The 13487-nt window shown below is 49.1% G+C and overlaps 1 long non-coding RNA gene across 2 annotated transcripts in view; it reads left to right on the top strand.

Annotated features, from left to right (window-relative positions):
• Window positions 1-8568: 8568 nt before the first annotated feature.
• Window positions 8569-13487, top strand: part of LOC131417694 (uncharacterized) — a 150019-nt gene continuing 145100 nt past the window's right edge. For both annotated transcript variants that reach the window (XR_009222738.1, XR_009222739.1), the window contains exon 1: window positions 8569-9140. This is a non-coding gene — a long non-coding RNA (uncharacterized LOC131417694). The remainder of the gene's footprint in view (window positions 9141-13487) is intronic.

The raw sequence follows: 13487 nt of genomic DNA, 5'->3' as shown, positions 1-13487 counted from the left end.
TCCTCCTTACTGGGGGTAGGAGGAGTGGGGTGGGGCCCAGGCATTTTCCCAGCACTGCTGATTCCCATCACCCACCCTTTTGATCCCCTTCCTGGAATGGAAGAAATGACCAAAGAGAGAAGGGAGGGCATCTCGGGTGAATACCCGGCCCCTTGTCTTTGAGAATATTTGCATTACAAAGCTTCTTGCAAAATCTGGGTAGGGCTTCCTGCTAACCTGGACGAGCCCTGTGCAAGTCCTGAGCTCTGATTCCCCACCATACACACACCGTGTCTCCTTTATGGGATGCCATATGTGATTGTGCTAGTTCTGTGAAAGGCAGGAGGTGTGTTCTGGATGGGTCCCGTGCCTTCCACCACTTTGTGCCGGCATGCCTGGGTGTCTGAGGCTTTCTGAAGCCACTCCATTCCAGAGGGAAAATGAGCAGCTTCTTGTCATCTGTGCGAGACGGAGGTTGGGGGTGGCAGTGGAGAGCCGGCTGCCACATTTCACCTGGACAGGAGACTGTGTCACGCCTGTTCTGACAGTGTCCTTTGGCAGAAGAGCACAGCTGTGCTTGTCTTCTGTCATCCCCCAGCACACACCACTTTTCCACACCCTAGCCTCTGCCCCAGTCACCTCTGCATCGTCCTTTCACCAAACTTCTCCGTCTGCTTTTAAAGCCAGAGTGGAGTCCAGCTCCTCCAGGAAGCCTTCTCTGACTATGCGCTTTGCTCACACCGCCATCTCAGATATGTAAGTGTGTGCACCAGCTATGAGCTAGTTTTGATCAGTTTTCTAATTTGTCCTCTCCTTGGAGAAGGCTTTCCAAGTCAGACCCTCTTTTTCCTCTATTATAGCCTTTTCCTTTTAGTCCTTGTTTATTTCTTTCCTTACTTATTTCTTATCACAATCTGCAATTATTTAATTTGGTTATTCACTTACTTATTGTGTGTCTCTTCTGCAAGGACAAGGACCTTGGCTGTCAGCTTTGTGATTATACCCCCAGTGCCTAACATAGTGCCAAACAGATGTTTGTTTAATGAATGAGTGGTCCCCATGTTCACTCCAGAGACAGAAAGCTACAGACTCCCATTCTTCATAGCACTTCTTGGGCATACATTATCCTTTTTATATGTGGTAACACCACCAACTTCAACCCCCCATGATGCCATAAACAGTCAAAAATATGGACTGGTAGAATGATGTTGGCATAAAGGTGCAGGTCAACTAATTCTACCAGCTTATGCAGCTGGCTGTAATATCAAGCTTTTGGGTGAAGCCTTGTGGGTGAGACTTCTGGGGATTGATTCAGGACAGTGTGGGGGATGAGGACGTGTGTCCACCTGAAAGAGCACCATTTGCCTGCATTTACTTTGTTAGCAGTGTAAGCTTGTCAGTCAAATGAAACCAGCGATGTTGACTGAGCCCCTGTTGAGGGGATTACAAAAAAGCATGTGATATCCACCTTGACCCTAAGACACTTAAAATTTATTGGAGGAGCCAGAAATATACATGTGTAAACAACCAGTGGTGAATGAGAGCATATTGTCAATGTCAAATACACGGCGTGCATAACAGTGCAAAGGAAGTTCTGAGAAGACAGCCATCATTGGAATGGGGTGGTAAGGCTCCCAGAGGAACCTTGAAGGACACGCCTAGCACAGAGCAGGGCTTTAGAGGAGCTACTCAATTAGAACTAGCCCGGCAAAGTCTGAGGAGCATTCCTCAGGAGATGGAATGGTGCGAGCAATGGGAGGTCATCAAAGGGGGAGGTTATAAGAACCTGAACTAGGATAGAAATAATGGAATAATGGAAATAAGACATTTCAAAGCATGAGCCGGAAAGACTCAGAGAGGTAGAAGGGATAGAGCAAAAGAATCAAAAATGATTTGAAGATTTCAACCCTGATGTCTGGGAGACTTAGAAAATCATAGGCATGAATAAAGAATCTAAAAACACAAACCAATTTCTGGATGGCGTCTTACTTTGGATTCTTCTCAAAGCAGACATGTATATGGGTGTAAGTAACTGATTTGAGAGTTTATCTTTGGAAGCACAAGTGAAGGATGAGAGAGTGAATCAAGAGGGAGAAAAGTCAATAAATGGTGGGTTAATGAGAGGTTCTGCCGTGGGCAGACAGGGCTGACTCTTGCTGGAGACCCTCTGAGCAACTAGGTAGAATAAACTACAGAACTGTCAAATTGAAGGATAGAAAAGATGGGATATTTATCCAACAACTCCCTTCTCTCATTGCTTGAGGGTTGTCCTTGGAGGGATTAACCCCCTGGCACTTCTGAGATGCTCCTACAAAGAGCTGAACAAGCCCCAGGAGCACGCCCAGGGGTATCAGGAGAAAGAAGTACAGGAGCTACAGCTGGCTGAGGCAGGAAGCAGTCACTTGTAGAATTGCCCACTGGGCTGCAGAAGAGCTCAGCGACCGGGGAACATTAGGCGAGGCATCACAGCGCATGGGTCAAGATGCTTGTTCTTAGACAGCCTGAGGTTGGGGTCATGTGGAAACTTCCAGAAGGCAGCTGGGAGACAGACCTGGAGTCGAGCCAAGCTCACAGTGGGCAGGATTGGGTGTGAGAGTGGACAAGGCACCAAAGGAGGGAGACGAGTGGACAGCTCAGCACCAGAGCCTGGGATGTGTCCCACACTTAGGAGGCAGGGATGGGAGCTCAGTCAGTAAACAGAGCAGAGACCTCGTGCCTGGCACACTATTGCAAAAGCCAAGGGAGGAAGGGATTTCAGGGGGGAAAAAAACCTGCAGAGAGGGAGAAACTATGAAGATCTGGACCAGCTCCCTGGATAGGGTGGTTAGGAGGCCCCTGGGGACCTGGAGGGGGCATTTTTAGTGTGGAGTAGAGGTAAGAGTCAGAATGTGGGGACCCAGAGGTGAAATGCTCCCCTGGAGGCAGAGGAGGGGCCAAGTCCACTTGATAAAGCCTGGAGGACGGAAGTAGGAAGTAGCAAGGGGCCGTTTGGCTGTGGGCAAGTTACTCTGAGTCTCAGACATCTCATCTGGAAGACAGCAATGATCTTCTTTCCTATCTTTTAGGGCTACTGTGAACATTAAATATTTAAATGCTTGGCACAGAGTCCGACATTGAGTAAGTGCTCAATGAAAGGTTTTTTTAATCGTTTATTATTGAGAATTGAGCACGTTTGAAGGCAGAAAGGGAGAAGAAGATGATGATCTTGTGACATGAAGAGAGAGGTCTGGGCTCTGATGATCCCCTCACATGATTATACATGTGACCACACACATTTCAAATTGTCCGGAAATCTAATGGCCTGGCTGACCGTTTCTGAAACTTCTTCTTGGTTCTAGAGCACCGACTTCCACTAAATGATAGCATTTTTTGCTGAAATATGTCTGGGTTTGCCTGTCTCTTAGTTATTTTAATCTCTGCCTGGAGCATAGAAAGCCCAGCAACCCGGATTTTATAATTAGAGCCCATAGATATGCCCTCTCACTTCTTTTTCTTTTTTTAACCTTATCTTTTTTTTGTGAGGAAGATCAGCCCTGAGGTAACACCCCTGCCAATCCTCTTCTTTTTGCTGAGGAAGACCGGCCCTGAGCTGACATCTATTGCCAATCCTCCTCCTTTTTTTTCTCCTTTTTCTCCCCAAAGCCCCAGTAGATAGTGTATGTCATAGCTGCACGTTCTTCTAGTTGCTGTATGTGGGACGCGGCCTCAGCATGGCTGGAGAAGTGGTGCGTCGGTGCGCGCCCGGGATCCCAACCCGGGCCGCCGGTAGCAGAGCGCGCGCACTTAACCGCTAAGCCAGGGGCCAGCCCCAGAAGACACAGATTCTGACGCTTGGGGTGCCGCCTGAGATTCTGCATTTTGAAACAAGCTCCCAAATGGTGCAGATGCTGCCTCTCTGTCCAGTAGAGCTTTGTGCAGTGACGGAAATGTTCTATATCTGTGCTGTCCAATACATTAGCCACTAGCCACCTGTTGCTATTGAGCACTTAAAATGTGGCTAGTGCAACTGAGGAATTGAATTTTAAGGTTTATTTACTTTTAATTAATCTAAATTTAAAGAGCCACATATGAGCCTGTGGCTACTGTATGAGGCAGCGCAGTTCTCAATTGCAAACTTTTCAAGGGCTTGGACTATGTCTTATTGATCTATGTATCATCTTCAGGATTTGCATGTTGTGGGAAGAATTATGATGACAATAATAATGATAATAACACTTACATTACACTTATATTGTGCAGTAGGGACTCCTTTCAAGTACAGTATCTTATTAAAGCTCCCTGATGGTCCTATTATTGACTACACTGAGCCAATATTTACTGAGTGCATGCTTTGTGCCAGGGGCTGTCTCAGATATTTTCCAGGAATTAACTCATTTGTGCCTTGAAACAACCCTATGAATTATCCCCATTCTACAGATGATGGCACTGAGGTACAGACCCATCAGTTCCCTGCCCACATCACTCAACTAGACAGTGACAGAGCTGGGCTTTGAGCCTAGGATCTAGTCTGGCTCGGATCACCCACATTTAACCTGAGGCTTCGTTGCCTCAGAATGTACCTACTCTTACATAGATTTTCGCTTTTTAACAGGTGAAATGATGGAAACTTAAAGACTTTCCCAAAGGCCTGACCGCAGACCAGTGCCCATCTACCACGTCTTATGTATGTTGACTGAGGGAGACGTGTTGTCTGGCTCCGAGCACTCACGTCCGAAACCAGGTCCCACCGTCATGCTGGCCCCCCTCTCCTGCACTCGGGTCCTTTTACACCTATCGCCTTCCTCGTCACTGTTGCAGGAGCTTTGGAAACATCTCCTTTCAACAAGGGGGAGTAGAATGGGTGATGAAAGAGCACGAGCGGGACAGGGAGCGGGCAGAAGGGAGGACAGGAGACCTGGAGGACTCACGGGATCGCTAACATTTATTGAGTGCCCATTACTGGCAGGACACTGTGCCGGCTGCTTCCTACCTGTTCAACCACATTCTTACACCAGCTCGTGCAGAGCGCCTTCTCTTCCTGGAACAGACCCCGGTGCAGCGGGTACACGTGTAAAACGATTCAGCCCTTGCTGCCGGAACGTTTATAGGCATGCTCTCTGGAACTGTGGAGTAGGGTGGAGGTGTTTCTGAGACAGGGCTCTGGGTTTGAGCCCTGGCTCTGCTATTTATTTGCTCTGTGACATTAAGCAAGTTGCTTAACTGCTCCCAGCTTTGATTTCATCTCTAGTATAGGGTTAATATAGCACCCACTGTTGGCATCCTGGGAGATGATATGACATGATACGTGGTAACTGTTCAGGACAGTGCCTGACCACAGCAAACTCTCAGAAAATGTCAGCGCCTATGACATTGGTATTGGCACTACCTGTAAAAACAAGTGTGCATTGGCACCAAGAACCCCATTGCAGGCACCACAGTTAATTTCCAGATGACCAGTAAGCCTCTAGTATGTGCAATACTCTCAACAATGTAGACAGGAGGATCGTGATACAGACGAATAAAATGCATGACCTCAAGAAACTTAGTCTGAAAAAGAGTCAATGTACTTGAAGATTGAATGGCATTCTCTTAGGTAGTGGGCATCTGAGAGGACTTCATGGAAGAGGTGGCATGTGAGCTGGCCTTGAAAGGTAGGTGGAAGATGGGTACAAAACTCCATAGGCAGAGGTGAAGGGCGTCCTGTGGACAGGAGGCACTAGGAGCCCCAGCGAGGACTGGAGGAGTCTGAGGGCTGCTTGGAAACAGCAAATATTCCAGTGAGCTCGGAGTACAGGGGGTTTGTTGGTGAGCATGAGAGACACAAATGAAAAGTAGGTTGATGTCACACTGTAGAAGACTTTGATGCCAGGCTGTCCAGTTTACACGTGATTTTTGTGGGCAGTGAGGGGCTTCCGGAGGATTATTCCTCCACCATTTTCATTTGTCTTTACTTAAAATTTAACATGCTAATTCTAAATTTAAATGGAAATGCAGAGGTCCAAGAATAGCCAAGAAAGCCTTGAAGAAGGACCAAATGGATGAAATGTCCTGCCAAATACTACGATATCAGAATTTTATGAGAATTGAAGCAGTGTGATAATGGTACAGAGTTAGAAAAATTGACCAATGGAACAGAATAGAGAGCAGTGAACCTGCCCCCAAAATGTGGAAGCTTGGTACATGAGAGTTGATATTGTAACTGTTTTACCACCCTTATGTGGGTGAGATATTTATAAGGGTTGTATATATATTTTTTAACTTTTAAAATAACGTTTCAATTTTAGAAGAGATTTACAGAACAGTTGCAAAGATAGTGCAGAGCGTTCCCATATACCTCATACCCAGTTCCCCCCATTAATAACATCTTTTATTAGTATGGTACACTTTTAACAATTAATGAATCACTATTTATACATTATTATTGACTATACTCCATACTTTATTCAGATTTCCTCAGTTTTTATCTGATGTTCTTTTTCTGGTCCAGGATCCCACATTACACTTAGTCAAATGTCTCCTTATGCTCCTCTGGGCTGTGACAGTTTCTCAGACTTTCCTTGTTTTTGATGAACTTGACAGGTTTTTTTTTTTTTTTTTTTTGGTGAGGAAGATTAGCCCTGAGCTAACACCTGTGCCCACCTTTCTCTACTTTATATGTGGGACACCTGCCACAGCATGGCTTGATAAGCGGTGCATAGGTCCTCTCTCAGGATCCGAACCCATGAACCCTGGGCCGCCGAAGCAGAATGCGTGAACTTATCCACTATGCCATCAGGCTGGCCCCGACCTTGACAGTTTTAAGGGGTACTGCTCAGGTATTTGTAGAACATCTCTCTGCTGGAATTTTCCTCATGATTAGATGACGAGGGGTTACTCTCCCCTCCTTCCATACTTTACTCTTGGAAGGAAGTCACTGTGGGCAGCCTGCACTTAAGGAACAGGGAGTTCTGCTTTACTTCCTAAAGGGCAAAATGTCTACATAAATTTTTGGAATGCTTCTGCACAGATTTATTTTCCCTTATATACTTATTTATTCAATTATCTAATTATATCAGTATGGACTTGTGAATATTTATTTTATACTTTGGATTATAATCCAATACTACTGTACTTATTTTGTTGCTCAAATTGTCACCCAACTTTGGCCACTAGGAGCTCTTTCAATTGGTTTCTGTATCCCTTTGATATACCCCATCATTGTGGGTGTGTGTGTGTGTGCGTGTGTCTTCCTGCTTTCTTACATTCCGGCACTACGAGATGCTCCAGGCGCATCTCGTATATTTCTTGCCCCAGTCCTAGAATCGGCCATTTCTCCGAGGAGCCCTGGGTCCTTTTATTGGACAACGGTGTTAGAAACAAACCATGGATCTGGTGTTCATCGCTACTGGGATGTCATTGCTTCTAGATCCTCTCAGCAGAGAGAGCAGGGAGTTAAAAGTAAGCATACTAACCCATGTGTACTCACATATCTATAAATATCCTCCAGGACTGTGAGACAATATATCTGTTGTTCTAAGCTACCCAGTTTGTACAGATGCCCTAGAAAACTAAGGCCCCACCCTCCTCTTCAGTGTGTCCCCTTTCTTTCATACCCTCAGTGTTTCCTCCACACAGATAATTCTCTGCCTTCCTTTGTTGTTTTGTGTTTGTGTGTCTTTTTGTTTGGCTACTTCCTACCCACTCCTTCCAGACTCAGCTCAGACACCAACTCTCTGGACGCCTTGGCTGCTGTCCCCAGGCACCGTTAGGTGCCCCTGGTCCATACAGCCTCTTTCACATCCACACAGTTGCAATGGTGCTGCTTCCTCCTCTCACTTGACTGTGACTTAGGCACAAAGGCCAGCCTTGAGGGAGGACTCCTGCCTTTGTGCTCCCAGTGTGCACAGGTGTCGAACGAATAAGGAGGCGGCTGCAGAAACTGAGGCTGGCTAAGAGCAGTGGCAGCTCCAGAATTTTAGTCTAGGCCGGTCTCAGGGTGGTGATTGGTTTGCCGAAGTGGAGCCTTGAGGCCAAGTTTGCTTAGCACTTAACAAGTGTAAGGAAAAAACAGTTCTTCATCTTAGAGATGGGGAGATCAGGCCACCGTGTGTGGGCCAACAATGACGGTGGTCACCTCTCTCTACAGAAGCAGACACTAATATCCTCCACCTGCGTCAGAAGAAGAATCTGAGGCACACATGGTAACTCCTCCATGAAGGTCACACTTCTAGTTAATGGCCGGTGGGGACTGCAACCTACCTGGGTTTGTCTGACTCCAGGGCCACCAAGGTTTGTCATCCCGGGTGGCATTTAGGGGCTTGGTGGGACCCATCTTATGCACAAAAGCCAGCCTAGACCTAACGAAGCTGACATCCCAGCCTTATCTGCGAAGAGAGGGCGCAAGCTAGCACGGCTGTTGGGCAGGCCCCAGTCATCCCTACCTACGCTACTCTGCGTTTGTTGTGACTGGGGAAACAGAACTACATCTCCCAGGAAGCAGTTCGGCCCCCACCGTCCCCTCTCCGCGCTCCGCCCACCCTGTCCCGCCCCTCCCCGCCACGGGCCCGGCTGGTATATAAAGGCCGAATGGCCCAGCCTCCGGCAGAGCGCGGAGGCGGCGCGGGCCCGCTGAGCAGTGGTGGGGCTTGGGGGACGCGGTCACTACAGCTGGCAGCCGCAGGTCTGCGCCTCTCTCTTGGGCCTCTGTAGCCCCGCAGAGGCCCACACAACGCCTCCCGGGCCCCGCGGACCTGCAAACCCGGGGCCGAGAGCGGATTTGTCTTGGGCGCTTTCCTGGGTTTGGCAGAGGGGTTGCTGGCGGGGATCTCTGGGTTTGAGTTGGCGATGCGCGGCGAGGAGCTGCGTCCGGGCTGGGTGCTCTCCGAGCGCGGGGAGGCGGGATGCGCTCGCGGAGGACTGCGGGACTCTCTGCACCCGCCCGCGTTGCGCGCTCGCCCCCCGGACCCAGGAATGCGGCCGCTTGGGCACCCCTGCCAGCGAACTGCACGCGCTCTCCGCGGATCCCGAGCGCACAGGCCGGCTGCCGGCGCTTTGGCCTTGGATGGAAACTGGGGAATGGGATGGGGGGCTCCATACCCCCTAACGTGGATTACTTGGTGCATATCAGCCGGGCTCAGAAGACCCAGGACTTCGTCACCATCTGTGGATTGATTGTACCTAACAGTCGGGACGCTCACCTGGAGGTAAGTTTCCCTGCTGTTCCGGGGAGAGGATTTTATTTGACATTTTTTCCCCTCGACGTCGCTTTCTGAAGATCTCCGGGTTCTGGGTTGAAATTTTTGTTGTTGTTATTGATATCTTTTCGGAGGTCGTTTTGGCCATCCCTCTGCCTCCAGGCAGAGCTGATTCGCCCGGGTCGCGGTGGTCAGCGCCCATCCTGGGCGTTCTCGGTCCTCGCCCTTCAGTCGCCGGCGCCGCCAAGCCGCTGGCTGCCCCGGGGGACCGAGCCCCAGCCTGGGGAAAGGCCCCGCGTCCTCGGCGCACCCACGGGGCCCTTTGCGCTTACCTTTACGCCTCGTCGCCCTCCCGGGCCCGTTACTTCGGGAGCTCAGCCGCCTTGGTGAGCCCCCGGCGCCTGCCCACTGGCGACCCAGAATGAGACTGGGGCGCAGCGCTTGGAGAAGGCGACCCGGCCGAGCCCCTCTCGCCGTTGCGGGCGGGGGACGGGGGTGTTTCTGGTCGTCTCTGGTCGTCGGCCCTTTGGTGAGCAGCTTTACTGCAAGGACTGGGCCGCCCGTCAGGCGGACGGGGTGGTGTGGGCAGGCTCTTCAGATGGGTGGGAGGCGGCAGGAATTAGGTCCAGTGCGTCCACCGGCGCAGCCCTCAGCGAAACCTGTTAATGGAAGACGTTTCCTGGCCAGCGTGGGCAGAGGGCTGTCTTGAGTCCTGAACTGAAGGCAAACCGCTCCTGTATCCATAGCTCCCTTCTCTCCCTGTTCTTTTGTGACGGCGCTGTTTTGGGCAGCGCGGTGCCTGTCACTGAGTAGGCGCGGAATAAATGTTTGTCGTGTGAATGACTGAGCGAATCCACCATGATATTCAGATGAAGCAGGGTCTTCCTTTTCTTTCTTTCTCCTTGGCACTTGACCTCAAGTCCAGGACTTTCCTCCTGAAGATGGTTTCCTGGAGATGCTTTCCCAGATGTGGGATTCCCTCCCTTCCCCCAGCCCTCTTGGCAGCCGGTCTCTGATGATCCATTTCCCGCCCAGAAGTCCCTCCTGCATAGAAAACTTCTGGAAACTGTCACGGTCTCCCTGGGTCTGTGATCAGGGTGCCACTGCCTCCAGTGAGCACCTGCTTGGGGAAGAAGGGAGGGCCAGGCACCGCAGGAGGAAGAAAGGTGATGTGTGTTGGTACTGCCCCCTCCCCCAGGAGCCTGTGCCTCTGGCCACACCCTGGTGCAGCCTTCCCTGTGGCCCTTCCCCACCCTCTCCCCCTGCCAGACCCTGGGAGAGGAACTGTTGAAACTGTCCCACTGATGACCCACAGCTCACCTCTCCACCCCTTCTGATTTTAAAAGTAATTCGTGCTCTTTCTTTTATAGAAAACTACAAACAAGTACAAAAAGCAGGAAAAAAAACACCCAATTCCCACAGTAATGCTGCAATTTGACATATTTCCTCACTGCTGAAATCCTCAATATATACAGCTTTGTTTCCTGCTTTTTTCCCCTGAATTTTATTTGCACGTTGCCCCATGTAATGATGGTATTACGCTGCAGGCATTGAGTCATAATTTGCTTGACAATTCCCCTATTGTTGGACACTAAGTTATTTCCAAATTTTTACCCTTAGAAGTAATGCATTGGTGAGCATCTTTTGTATATAAGGATTTGTCCACATTTTGGATTATTTCTTTTGGAAAATTCCCAGAAATCGCTATCTTTGCTTTAAGTCAGAGTCATGTCTAAAGTCAAAGGAATGTCCCTCCTGGTGGACATTTCCGAGATGGGTTTGGAGGAAGAGAGCACCACTTATCCATCAGATAATCCCACATCTGGAGCCAGAATCCAGTAGGCACTGGGAAAATGCTTGCTGAGTGAATGCAGTGATTTTTGTTTTGCTTTTCCTGCATCAAAGACTTGACCAGCATTGGTATGAGAATAACTTAAACTTTGCCTTCAGGACTCTGATGTAAATCATTTTAGCAATACCATAGATTAAGATTTACTAGGCAGCTCGATTAAAAATGTTGTCCTTTTTTTAAAATTAACTTTTCATTTTGATATTAATCTAGATTTACAGGAAAGTTGCAGAAATAGTACATGGAGTTCCCGTGTGTCCTTCACCCAGCTTCCCTAAATGTTAACATCTTACACATCCACAGTGAGCTGATCAAACCCCGGGGATTAACAAGGATAGACTACTTTGAACTAATCCACAGGCCTTATTCAAATTTCTCCAGTCGTCCCACTAATGTCCTTTTTCTGGTCTAGGATCCAATTTGGGATTCTGCATTGCAGAACATACTGTCTTATAAAATGTGGGAGGTGAGAGGGGCTCAGCAGATCTTTTTTTTTTAAACCACTTGATTTGAGGTATGATTGACACACAAAAAGCTGTACATATTTCGTGTCTACAACTTGATGAGTTTGGTGATATGCCTACCCCTTGAAACCATGACTACAATCTATGCCATAAACATATCTATCACCTCCCAAAGTGTCCTCTCGCCCTCTTCATTATGTTTTTGGTGATAAGAACACTTAATAAAAGATCTACCCTCTTAGCAAATGTTTAAGTATGCAGTACAGTGTGGTTAACTACAGGCACAGTGCCGTAAGGAGAGCTGGGACTTACTCATCTCAGTGGACCATCTTTATTTGGAGAGGGTTTAAAATTGAGAAGTCTCATGTGTCTTCTTCCTCAGGTTAACTAGCCCCTCCTCCCTGTTTGTGGCCTGCAGAGTAGATGAGATCCTCCTGGGCCAGGAGAGGACTCCAGGAGCCCCACCTGAGTGGGAGAAGCATCTCTGTGTCCTCCTTCCTTCCTTCTCCCCAAACCTCTGCTGGGAGTGAGTCGTTTAGTAAAAGTCGGGTTATAAGCTGATCTGTCCCAGCATGTCTTCTGAGGGGTAGGTGGATGGATGACTTCCGGTGTGCGTGAGAGCGAGCCGCCGAGCGCCCAGTCCACCGTTGACGAAGCCTGCGTGCAGTGTCTGTGCGGTGACTCACGCCGGCCTGAGTGGCAGGTGTGTCGGGGTGCTAAGTGTGTAAAGACAGCGTTTCCTGCTTATCTGGGCAGATTTAAAGGAACATGGGCTTCTGCTCTTCTCTCAGAGTGGATTTACGGTCTTGTCAATGTTGGGCTAGGAGGTGATCCTCCTTTTCTTTAGGGGACATATTTCTCCCAAGAAGAGTGAGGAGAGGCAGCCTGAAGGCGCTTTTGAAAGCAAGTGAGGAGGATAGAGGCTGGCCCAGTGCCTTTGCATAAGAGAGTGCTTGTGTGAAGTTGAGGAGACCCAGGGAAGAGGCCCTTCTCCGGGGCCTACGACAGAGACCACATTGGACTAAACCTTCCGCTGACAGTACCCACGGAATTCTGGGTGTCCGCTTCCAGGGTACCTCTGTCTCCTGCAGCTCAGAGTGGTTGCCCCAGAGAGTGTCGGTGATGTTTCTTTGGGATAAGGAAGTTTTGAGGTTACTTAAATTTCAGCAAAACAGACTTCTGTTGTACCAATAGAGTTTCTCTGTTACTGTTAGGGTATGGTCGCCTGGACTGGACTTTTCTTTTCCTCTTTGAGATACTCCAGCCTCCCTATTCCAGCTTGTGAACTGACTGATGCCCACCCTCTCCCTCGCTCCCTCTCCGGTTGCATTGGCACAGACGTCTTGTGTAACCAGCCCACTCCAGTGAGGATCATAACAGGAAGTCTCGGTGGGAGAGGGGTTGGGGATGTTGTGACTGAACAGTTCTGGAACAGCCCTTCTGTCTACACCTGCCTTGTCCCTCTCCTCGGGGACTCCTCATGGGCCCTCCCTTCTCAGGAGCTACAGCTCTTCCCACGTCAGTGGGGGCCCGGATCAGACTGCACACTTGGAGCTCCGCTAGTCCCCAGGCCTTCAAGTTGTGGTTTGCGTGAGAATTAGTTGCTTGGAGAACTTAGTAAAAATGGGTATTCTTAGTATCCAGCATCTCTTCCCTCCCCCCACCTTTAGAAGTTCTGTTTCGGTATGTGTGGGGGTGGGGAGAGCTCAGAGATCTGCATTTTTAACAAGCTCCCAGACCATTCCCATACAGATGGACATGTTAAGGAACAGGGAGTTGACTGACTTCTTGGCCAGCCAAAGCCCGAATTGAGCCTTTTCCCGTTCAAGCTTACCCAGCCACAAAGCTTCTCTCTTTCTCTTCCTCCAGGAAGCCTTCCTGGCTTGCCTCCACCTAGTCTGGACCCCATGTGCACTTATTTGGGGTTTGTTGGTGCAGGTTTTGACATAGAAGTCTTGCAATCAGGTGCCCTTTGCACTTGGTTAAGACAGAAGTGGCTGCATTTGGGCAAACATGAAGGAACCGCAGTTCTAGGCTTTAGGA

The sequence above is a fragment of the Diceros bicornis genome, chromosome 18 (assembly GCF_020826845.1).
Source record: "Diceros bicornis minor isolate mBicDic1 chromosome 18, mDicBic1.mat.cur, whole genome shotgun sequence".
In the NCBI taxonomy this organism is placed as follows: domain Eukaryota; kingdom Metazoa; phylum Chordata; class Mammalia; order Perissodactyla; family Rhinocerotidae; genus Diceros; species Diceros bicornis.
This window is presented reverse-complemented; position numbering and strand designations above follow the sequence as displayed.